The sequence below is a fragment of the Artemia franciscana genome, chromosome 3 (assembly GCF_032884065.1).
Source record: "Artemia franciscana chromosome 3, ASM3288406v1, whole genome shotgun sequence".
NCBI lineage: Eukaryota > Metazoa > Arthropoda > Branchiopoda > Anostraca > Artemiidae > Artemia > Artemia franciscana.
In genome coordinates, this window is record NC_088865.1 from 47006062 (window position 1) to 47018352 (window position 12291).

The window sequence follows — 12291 nt, forward strand, 5'->3', positions numbered from 1 at the left end:
AATTGATTTGACTTCAAAGAAATTAATTTTAAATGGTGTAGGAGAAGTCAAAGCTGAACAATAATGCTACATACCAAAATCATATGCATTTCCTCTGGATTCTGTTGAAAATTTATTTCTACCACTCAAGCATTCAAGTATGACTGCTGGTCCTCTCAAAAATCCTTACGGTGTTTATTCCTGAATTATTAAGCATCTATTTGTTTTCTTTACATATTATTCCCCAAAACCTGTGTATCATGCTAATGAGCATGCTAATAACCTACTGCTGGTCAATGAACTATTACTATGACGTCTACCTTTATAACAAAATATCATTATCGCCCACAATAATTTCAAAAACTTGTATATAGTGCGTTTTAACATTAGCTGATGGTCAACGAACTTTTATCCTAATATTTGCCTTCAATGCTAAATAATTAACAATCCAAAATTAAATTTCAATTGGATATGGATTATCTTAATACATTTTCATTCTACAAGAGAAGATTATCTCAAACTTCTAAGCCTGAAAATTAGTACTTTTGTTTTTTTATAAAAAAAAATCAAAGCACATATGGGACGACTGAGGAGATGCTCCCAATAAAAGTTTAGTTTAGGACTTTATTTTAGCTCAAACTTTCAGATTGGTACATTCTTGTGGCTTTTAAAAGTTCACAGGAGTCTGCAAAGGATGCATCTTGTTCCCAGAGATGTTTAACCTTTTCCTCACGGCATTTTCATCCCTAGTAGAAACAATTAATAGTGCAGAGGGGGTGTACGGACAGACAAGTTAGATCATGCTGACGACATCAACGAAATGGCTGAAGCATCCGAGGACCTACAAGTCGTTACAAATGGATTTGTTTAAGTGACTATTTCCTATGAAATTATCGTAAACGGATCTTAAACTAAGGCTTTGTACTTCTCATGAAAGCTGCAGGATACAATTGTGCCAGAACTGAAACTTAGAGTAGAGAGTATCCAGGGGATAAAAGATTTCCCCTGTCTTGGCAGAATAATCACTAGTGACAAAATCACTCAAAAGACATAAAAAGACGGCTCACCCTCACGATTACTTGTTTTAAAGCCCTTATTTCCTTATGGCAAAGTAAATATTGGTCTCTACGACTTAAAATACGTTTGTTAATACTTTTATTATCCCCATTAAAATATACTCACGTGAAACATAGACGATGAAACGCTGTCGAATCGCAGCGTCAAATTCCTTGAGTGCTCTAAAATCCAGTCAAAAGTTCTTACCAACATCCAATGAATGCAAGTTTAGTGGCTCAGTCACGTAAAACGGATGAGTCAGTTCTGTTTCCCGAAAACCATCTCTGAAAGCCCACTGTTTCCGTTCTTGTGGTTCTCCCTGATAATTGTGGAAGGAAAACTTCACACCTCGTTGCCCTACTGACCTTCTTTGCCTAGCAGGTAGATTTTAGCCATATTAAGAGATATTTTCGAGAGGTTTTAATGAAAATGCCTTGTTTCTATTGCTTTATTAGACGCACCCGCATGCTAGATTGTATCTTTTTATTAGGAAAATAACATTTGAATGAACCGTAAGTATTACTCTTTATGCAACAGAAGCCTCATTACTTATAATAGTAATAATAAGAAAAAATGTCAACATCACAATACGTTTTCTTGCTAGTAAATGAAACACGCAAACAGAGAAAAAAAAGACATTTTTTGCATTCTGTTATTTCTTAGAGGTTCTTAAATATTACGCCCAATGCAGCAGACGCCTCATTACTTACAATAGTAATGATTTGAAATTTTTTAAACTTCAAAATAAGTTTCTTTGCTAGTAAATGAAAGAAATAAACAAAGAAAAAGAAATACTTTTTTTGTATTCGGTTATTTCTGAGAGGTTTTAGTGAAATTTCACGTTACTTTGAGTCAAGAATATGCACACTCATACAACCGTGTCACACCATGGTCGGTCGTATGCATCCCTATGTTGCATATTTTCTTTTTTAAGGCATTCTCGATATTTTCAAGATTAAAATGTACTTTAAATCTATTGATTCATGTTTTTGCAAGACACCCCCCCCCCTTGAATTTAGATATGGATCTTGAGTTGTAGTGTAGAGTATTTTTGGGCCGTATTTGCTTATAATAATCAATGTAGTCTGTTCAATAAAATCATTCGTGTCTTCTTCATGTATATACACAAACTACTCCTATAAAAGAAATAAAACTTATTGCCAAATTTAAAAATTCAAATAGAATACACAGCCTTTTTTATTTTTCAAATGCGAATCTCAAAATGATTGTCTTATTTAAATCCATAAGGGAGCTTAATCTTTCTTTAAAAATGAAACATTCCCTAAATTTACTGCTACTACTACTAGCAACTCACCACTACACGAAGCCACCTGAGGCCAAAAGAACTACGCACGCTCCTGCTCCATCCCAATCTATTCAAAACCTCCTTTTTGACACCCTCCCAGGAATTTCCAATTTCCTTTAAACGCTTCTTTATGAAAAACTCCCACCCTAGACGAGGACAACCTGCTTTCCGTTTAGCCCTAGACGGTTGGCCAAAAAAGACTATCTTTGGTAATCGGTCATCCTTCATAGGGACAACGTGCCCTGGTCATCTCACCCTTCCTTTCATTATAGTCCTAGAACGTGGGATTGAACCATATTTTTCGGAATGCCTAGTGTTTGAAATACAGTCAATCAGCCGGTTACTCAGAACAATCGGTGGGAAATTTATCTGGAAATCATCTAGCAAATCCTCATCAGCTTTTCGGAAACACCCAATGCCTCAGAGCCATATTTGACCACTGTCATCACTGTAGCTTCCAATATTCTTATCTTGGTTTGCAGACTTATCTTTCTAACCTTCCAAAAAATTTTCAACTTTTTTTTGAACAACACACTGAGCCTTGGCTATTGTACTTTTAACATCTTCACTGATTCAATAGTCTTTACTAATATTACTTCCAAGGTAAGTGAATCTTCCCGCCTGATCCCGCCTTACCCAACGTCACCTTTTCATCTTCACTTATTTCCTAGCCTTAGTGACTTAGTCATCTTAGTTTTAATTTTCAAACTTATTCTGGCATTCTGAACTCGCAAAATCTCTAAAAGTTCATTCATTTTTCTCACACTTTCATCAAGGATGCTTAAATCATCAGCCTAATCTAAGTCCAGGATATTTTTTCATTCCCATTTGAAAAGGCTCTCAAGGATGAAACCTCTGCTAAAACTCTTCTATCAATAGAATCGAAAGCTTGCTCATATTCTATAAGCCTGAGGACCAAAGCAAGCACTTCTCAATAGTTAACCTAAAAGTGAAGATTTGGTCGACACATCCTCTACCTTTTCTATTACCGCAGAGTTCTACTCTTAAAACTGTGTCGTTAGCATCTCTCAAGCTAAAAAGTATCATATTACTAAGTAATTTGCTACCTAGAAATACCAGACAAATTCCTCGATAATTAACACACTAACTCTTATCACCTTTTTTACACAAAAGTTCAATTAATGCTTTCCTAAAATCATTAGGTACTTTCCCTTTTTCAAAAATTATATTCATAACCTTCAGTAACTTATGTCTAATCTCAAAGCCACTGTTTTTAAGAAACTCATTTACCACACTATCAGTATCTGGAACCTTATTGCTTTTTTTAATTCTTTTGGTACTGTCTCTAATCATTCCTCACAAAACAAATCTTCCTTCCCATCCTAGGTATCACAAACTTTTTCATTTTCTTTCATATCTTTTCCTGCAGCCCTATCTCCGTTTAGTACATTTTCAGAGTGTTCTGGCCATATCTCTTTAACTCTTATCCTATCACTGATTGTGGCCCCGTTCTTATCTTTAACTGGAACAAGTCCAGATTGACTACTCCTTTTTAATTAATTCTAAACATGCAGGTACAATATTTTACTATTATGTAGTCTATCCGCATCTTCCAAATCCTCAGCAATTTTATTCTTGGCCTTCACTTCACACCTCCTTAGTTGACATTTTAATGATTTCTCCACTTCCTGTAAATTCCTTTTGTTTTTATATTATCTACTACTCAGATAATTCTTGTACAAACCCTTCTCCTCTCTATTAAACATAAAAGTTTTTTCAATAACATCCCTATCTATAGTCCTAATTTTCTTCCCTAAGACACCGTGAGTAATTTCACAAATTATTTTTACTAAATTATTCTAAACAGCTTCCACCTTGCCCAATTTTGAACTCTCAAGTTTAGTATTCAACTGTTCCGGGAGAGCCTCTCCCAAAATTTCATCCTGGAGTCTACCAACATGATTACTTCTCGGCAGATAATTACCCTTACAAAATTTCAACTTTAAATTAATCCTAGAAATACAAGATCTTTATCTTTAAAATCAATAACAGCACTCCTATATACCCTAGTATCATGTATTGATCGTGTCAGTCCGGTTTATTATAATATAATCAATGAGGTTTGCGGTGTTACCATCTTGCAAATACCACGTTAACTTTTGGGCCATTTAAAACCAAACACCTTAGTGGTTATACGAACATTGTTATACCTAAAAAATTGCAAAAGTCTGTAGTTTATACTCTTTTTCTTTTCCTATACCAAATTTACCTAGCCTAGGATATCATCTATTTTTATTTCTACCGACCTGGGTGTTAAGTCTCCTAGTGTAAGTATCATATTTTTACCTGGGACCCTGTCTATTTGCTCCTGCAACTGTAATTAAGTTTCATCTGAGTCATTAGTATCTCTGTCAGTCGGTTCTACTGGAGCATATACTACTATAAGTGAAGCCCTGAACTTTTTAGTCATAAAATGAGCTATTAGTATCTCATTATTAATACCTTCCCAGCCTAACAAGACTTAGCATCTTTTTTGTAAATCATGAGCCCTACTCCCTGTCTATGCACCCCTTCCCACTTGCCTGAGTAAACGAATTCTATATCCCCTAAATTCATGCTTCCTATCCCTGGGATATAAGTTTCTGAAACTCCCGTTTGAAATCAAACAATTTGAATCGAAAATAATTTCAGTTTGAAGCGCCTGAATTCGTCATTCAAAATATCGATATGACAGTCATTTTTTTTAATATCGTAACATACCAGGCTCCAATTTTCATGTTCTTTAAATCATTAGAAATATTTTGGCCTTAGGAAAAGCAACGATCAAGGATACCAGTGCAGGTCAAGGACCAGTGCAGGACTCAAGTCTAAACCAAATTGCTTAAGCTGGCTTAGAACCGGACAGCAAGAAGTCCCAGGGACTAGTAGTATGAATGGTGGCTTTTTGCAATCATTTCGCAGCATGGCTTTCAACACTTGGCGTCGCTCTTCTATCAACAAGAGTCAAAATCCTGCACAGACAGTCTCAAGTCCATTACCTCCGACTCATTAGCCAGGAAGTCTATTACCTCCGATAAATTAGCTAGGAAGAGGGTTTTCCTAGAAAGGTCACAGAAAGGCAAACAATTGACATATTACTATTTTTTGAAGCAAAATACGAAGCAAATACTTTTTATTTATCCAAATGTGTGTTGAAATGGTATTCTCTATCCATCAATGATAAAGGCCTAAAGACGGCTCTTTCTTCAAGTGCTTGTATCAATTGGTTGTTTGTTTTTTAAGCCAAGGACAAGTCTTGGTTTAATGATATCTATTCACTTCTATCTAATGCAGGTTAAATAAAGAGACAGGGTCGAAATAAATTCATAATTCTTGAAGTGTAAATTAAAATAAAGATCCAACCATCCACCTTTCTAGAATTACGAAATTAACATGATAATTTTCTTTGAAATGACATATGCTTTTTCTAAAAAAAAATATAAACATTTTCTTTTGAGGACGGTGATGAAACAATATCATATGCAATTAGCTTAAAAGGAAAGTTAAACACTTCTTTATTTAAAAACAAATGAAGTACTTATGTCATAAATAAGGTCATTTTAGTGCTAGAGCGACAATGTGCTAGAGACTCTGACACACTGCCGCAACCATTCACATTGCCCCCGCCGGTCCTCACCATCTCTCCACGACCCTATCCCTGCTCGACGGAAAATTCTTACTTCGAAAATACTTCGAAGTAAGGACACAATTTAAAAAAAAAATTAAAAAGCCAAATGCAGTTGAAGAACCCGTAAAACCCAGCTTAGGATGTGTGGCTCCTTGAAAAGATCATTGGGGAGGGATACTGGGAGCGTGAAAATGCATTTGGAAACCATTATTCTGTAGAAATCACGGACCTTCGGTGGATATCCAGACCAACGATAATCCAGAAAAAATCATTGAAACTAAGAACCACCGTAGGATTATTTACCAAACCATAAAAATTCAGAACAAACCATAGAATTCAAGACCAGCTCATAGATATCAAGACTAATCTAAAGAAAAAAGGACTAAACGGAGCAAATCTAGACCAATCCATAAAATTAAAAACCAAGAAATTCAGACCAAAACATAGAAATCCAGACGAATTCACAGAAGTCAAGTCAATATTCTATAAATTAAGCCTAGTCTCTAAAAATGGTTTATGAGTCAAAGTTTTGAAGGCTTTAAGTGATTATTTTCCATATCTTTACGTTTGTTTTATATTTTTAATATTTCCCATGGCTTATTGATCGAGGTTTTGAGAGTTTTAACACCTTTCCCTTTCCTGAGATAAAAAAAAAAATGTATATAAAAAAAATAAGCAAGGCAGAAACATAGCTGTAAAAAAAAAAGGTTCTCCCACATACACAGGACCCCTTGAAAGTTTAAGTGTATGATCGTTCTTTCTAGCTTCTTTAATTTAACCCTTTTTCGATGTTTTTTTTTTGGATTGAACAGACTTAGATCATGTGATTTCAGCTGAATAAAACTAATGTGAAATGCCCCAAGGAGAATTTTTCAATAAGGTCAGAATTTACTGAAGGGTTTCCCTCCGAGGGGAATTTTCTTGGAGAGGGGGAATGTTCTGAGAGACTTTCAGTGAGGATGAAGTTTCTGGGGGGGAACTTTTCAGGGAAGGGGTTATTTCAAATGAGAAAAACTTTATTTTGAGGTATATTCTGTGGGGGGAGGGAATATTCCATACAGGAGTACTGAATTTCCCCTTATTATAAGAAAACTGATCAGAAATTAAAAAATCAACACAAATTGCTTCAGCTGAAAATAAGAAAAATATAAAAACTTATAATTAACAAATTACGCAAATGAGAGGGCTTACTTCATTTTAGTAATGGTATTTGAAGAATATTAGAAATATTAGGATAAGAGTTCAAAACCGAAAAGGACATTGTTGTCCAAACAAAATTTTAGTGTATAAGACACGTAATTTGGGGTTGGAGTTTAGAAAAAATTGATTAAAATTATCACTTAATTGAGGTATCAGCGACAAGAATGGGTTACCCACGGGTAACCCATTTTGTTGCTGATAAACAAAAAATCACGAAACTGAAAATACATTGAAAATTCATTACAAATTTTATGTAGAGTCATTGAAACTTCACAAATAATTCTTGTCACTGAAACCTCAATTAAGTGATAATTTTAATCTATTTTCTTTTTTAATAATCGCCCAGAAATAGCCACATCTATATTCGTATACATGGAAACATTGTCAAAAGTACTAACTATTGTGTTTTCTGAAATACTTGTGTTACAAAGTTTTATAAAAAAAAAAATCTACTGGATTTCCAATACAGGAATTTTGGGAGTACAATAAAGGTTTGAAAGCTGTGCAAAGCCATTTTCCCATATTGAAAGCGGGGGATTCAGTACATGCTACAATAGGTCTTAAAGGAGTGCCTTGTTTATGTATTTTTGGTAAACCATAGTTTGGGACAGAAACTACCACGGGGAAAAAATTTTATTGTATAATTGTGGTGTGATTTTACCATTCTGTTTTAGCTGCTTTAATTCATTTATAATATTATTAACAAACTGATCAGAAGAATCATGAGTAATTGTTTAATGCGTAGTTATGTCATTTAAATGTGAAAAATTTTTGTTGTAATAGTCTGTCGTATCCACGACAACGAGTGAATTGCTTTTGTCTGATTTCGTTATTATAATAGAAGGGTCTTTGTGGAGATTAGATACTATTTTTATGTTGTACAAATTTTTCGGTTTGAAAGTGATAGGAGGCTTAACCTGTTTTTGGCTGTTGTAAAGGATAGACCTGTTTATGAGAAAAGACCTAACTTCATCAGGGTTAGAAACAGATGGACAGTGCTTATGCAAAGCGGACTCTAGAGAGGAAACGACATCTGCCATAAGATCTTGTTTCGGTGGAAAAGAGAATCCTTGACCTTTTTCCAGTGTTTTGATTTCCTGCGGTTCCAAAGTTTTAGAGAAGAAGTTAACAATAGCAGGTCCAGGAGTGAATCTTGGAGATTCAATCCAAGGCTTCTCATGGAAGATTCATTTCTCAAGCTTTCCGATTTTTATAGAGTCGTTCCTTAGACAAGCAAAAATTAGGGCTAAACAAATTCCTTTCTAATCTAACATCTTGAGAAAAGTCAACAGTGGACAGGTTTTGCAGCAAAAAAGTTGCCAAAGATTTTCCCTATGAAGAAATTATATGTCTTTTTTGTTTTTTATCCTTAATAATACAGACTATGGTTTTTAACTGTAGTGTACGAGTGAATTGCGTCCTTTCCGAGTATTTAAACGGTGTTTGTATCTTAAAGACTTGGGAATAAGGTTTTCATTTCTACAGGATTTTAAAAAATTAAATTTGCAGCAGAATATTTGCTCTATTGTTCAATTTACTTTCCAGCCTATGGAAACTCCGTATCCATTATTTCACTTTTCGAAGAATTTTTGTAGCGAATTAAACTGGTATTTGCTAGTTGACTGCCAATATTCTCAATTATTCAACACACTATACAAATCTTATGTTTTGCCTCACTGATAATTCATAATACCATCTGCGTATCGAAATTTTGTGATTTGGTATATGAGTAAAATTACAGTCAAATTTTACTTCGATTGAAAGTTTAGCACCAATCTACCAGACATTAAATACCATTAAAAAGAGTTTAAACTAATAGCTAACAAATTCACAAGAATAACACGTTCCAGCTTTCTTAAGAAAAAGGACTGTTTATGCCAAATACATGAGAACCAAGAAAATTTCACCCCTCTGATGCACGGCAAAATAAAGGGGAATCATGGACTAGAGATAAAACATATATAGGCCCATGAAACGCAGAACAATCTGACTCAGAGAATGAATTGACAGAAATTTATAAAAGGAAAATTAAAAAGAGAGGGAGTAAAAAGTCAACTACTGAACAGATCCATGTGGACAATGAGGGTGCAGACCTGTTTCGCCTCAGGAAGAGTAGTGTTACAATTGATTTTTAATAGTAGCGTTATTAGCATTAATGACTATTTATGACATAGTGTTATACACCAAACATATTCTGCAGTTCAGAAAGTCTGGAAGAATTCTGTGGGAACAAATATTAAAACTACTACTGCCTCTTAGACGACAGATATAAAATTCACGGTCTTTGTTTTAAAGTATAAAAACTTACGTGATTCAGCCAAGTTTTTATATCTAAGGTTAAAAAAAACTCTTTACCTTTGTTGGTTTTTAAAAATTTTATCTGTCTTCATAATACCTTGAGAAAGAATTTGAATCAAAGTTTAAAACACAATGGACTTTGTTTTTAGACTTTAACATATAGAATATAAAAAGAAATTAATCTAAAAACACCAGATTTGATCGAATAGGTTTTCTCCTCTGATGAGATTTACAACCATTCACTGCTCAACACAAAAATTAAAACCAACCAGATTTCTGTTTTAACTTTAAATTTGCAAAAACATGACTTTAAGATTAGGCACGTGCTACGAAAACTACCGTCACCGGCCAGAGGCCTCTCTCGTCTAAGGGTCAAGATTGGTCAAAATGGGGATATTAAAGGAGTTAAAGGAGTATTTGTGAATAAACTTTAACATTAACTGCGTCACTAGATAAAAATTCATTTTTGACCTATCCAACTATATTTTTAATTATTTTTTCAATGCAACAGTGAACCGTTCTAGTTAGTAGTGGCATTTCTTTTATAGTTTCAATTTTCTTTTTTCTTTTTTTAAAGATTATGTAAGTCTTGAGTTCAGTTAATATATGTGTTTTCAAAAATTTGCCATCTGCAAATAGTTTTCCCTTTATTAGAAACAATAAGAGCTTAAATAAAGCCCACAAGCATGGGGTAGGTTGTATCAGAACTCTTTGTGGATTGGTTTTGTTTTTGATTATTTAACTCGCCTTGGTATGTACTCTGACTTATCATTCTTTGTCAATTTTCTCCTATTCTTATCTTTTGAATGAAAATCTCGTTCAATTCTGTAAGTCCAGGCGGTAACTGCACGTGCACATAAAGCACATATTAAACTGTTACCATTGTCAATCCACCCTCACTTTTCTATCCCCATGTTTGAACTAACCTCTATTTCCTTTTTGTTTGTGCCCAGTGATTTTTTTTTTTGACAAAATAGCTAGTTTACTTGGCTAGCTTAGGCAATATTTATGTTAGCTTCGCAACTCTGTTACTATCTTTGCAATACTATGCATGATCTGTAGCTTAGAGAAAAACACCTGCAATTTGCCTACTAATGTTAAAAATAGGTTCAGATAATATCTTTGTATTGAATAAAAATTATTGGTATATATTTTAAATCAGTTTTTAACCACTATGTTAAATATCAAATTGTTTTCTATGCCTTTCTTTTTTCATCTCTATTTTTATTTTCGTTGTAATGAAATATTATCCCTGTTGCGAATTTTGTTTCAGTATAACTCTATTGTCAATTCTGATGTGTAAAACAGAAAGTTTTCTGTTGTGCTTGGAAAATCTATTCTTATTTGAACATTTTAAGTCAATATTTGATGTTCATTGGGTGTGCAAAAACATGTTAGCTGAAAAGTCTAGATTAGACTCTTCAAAATCTAAGCAATGCCTTGGCAAAAATTAATCTTTCAGGCGAAAGGTTGGCAACCTTTATTGGCTGCGGGTCATATCAACTTTCTTTCATTTAATGTACTTTCATCAAATGCTATGATAATTCTGTCACTAAATAACAAATAGCTTTGTTTAACTCTTGTTCAATATTTTTGACCATAGCTTTATTTTTACGCTGAAATAATCTAGGCAGTTCTCGATTTCTTCAACTATTCGTTTTCGATTTCTCGAGCGAGAAGGGATAATTGTATCAAACAGTTCGTGGTAACGAACTGTAGTAAGGAGCGATCCGGCTCAATAGGAACCAAAACTCTAAAAAATTGAACATTGATATCAATAGCTACATCAAAAGAATCGCATTTTAATGCTGATTTTAAATATATAAGTTTCATCAAGTTTAGTCTTAGCCATTAAAAGTTACGAGCCTGAGAAAATTTGCCTTATTTAGGAAAATAGGGGGAAACACCCCCTAAAAGTCGTAGGATCTTAACGAAAATGACACTATCAGATTCAGCGTATCAGAGAACCCTACTGTAGAAGTTTCAAGCTCCTATCTACAAAAATGTGGAATTTTGTATTTTTTGCCAGAAGACAAATCACGGGTGCGTGTTTATTTGTTTGTTTTTTGTTTTGTTTTTTTTTTTTTTTTTTTCCCCAGGGGTCATCGTATCGACCAAGTGGTCCTAGAATGTCCCAAGAGGGCTCATTCTAACGGATATGAAAAGTTCTAGTGCCCTTTTTAAGTGACCAAAAAAATTGGAGGGCATCTAGGCCCCCTCCCACGCTCATTTTTTTCCCAAAGTCAACGGATCAAAATTTTGAGATAGCCATTTTGTTTAGCATAGTCGAAAATCATAATAACTATGTTTTTGGGGATGACTTACTCCCCCACAGTCCCTGGGGGAGGGGTTGCAAGTTACAAACTTCAACCAGTGTTTACATATAATAATGGTTATTGGGAAGTGTACAGACGTTTTCAGGGGGATTTGTTTTGGTTTTGGGGGTAGGGTTGAGGGAGGGGGCTATATGGGAGGATCTTTCCTTGGAGAAATATGCCATGGGGGAAAAAATTCAATGAAAAGGGCGCAGGACGAATGTGGTCACGTTAGAAAAAAACGTCAAATTAAGAGCTTAACATACAATGCTGGGTGTTCGGAGCCTCTCTATTATGGAGTATAATTTGAAAATAACACAACTATACGAGCGATAAAACATATATACCACAACCATAACTCAACTAACGAAAGAACTGCTAAGAGATAACACAACTATCAAGCGAAAACAGGTGAAAACTAACGGGAAAATAAACGAACTAAGAGGTGGAAGGGGCCCAGAGAAAAAATATAATCCTTTTTCAATTTTGAGCCTAACTTCCGCAAAGGA

The 12291-nt window shown here is 34.4% G+C and overlaps 2 long non-coding RNA genes across 2 annotated transcripts in view; one reads left to right on the forward strand and one right to left on the reverse strand.

The window, feature by feature from the left end:
- LOC136025341 (uncharacterized) overlaps window positions 1-281 on the reverse strand; it is a 32990-nt gene extending 32709 nt beyond the window's left edge. The window contains exon 1 of the long non-coding RNA XR_010617074.1: window positions 75-281. This is a non-coding gene — a long non-coding RNA (uncharacterized LOC136025341). The remainder of the gene's footprint in view (window positions 1-74) is intronic.
- Window positions 1-12291, forward strand: part of LOC136025342 (uncharacterized) — a 62007-nt gene that overhangs the window by 471 nt on the left and 49245 nt on the right. The gene's annotated exons all lie outside the window — the stretch shown is intronic.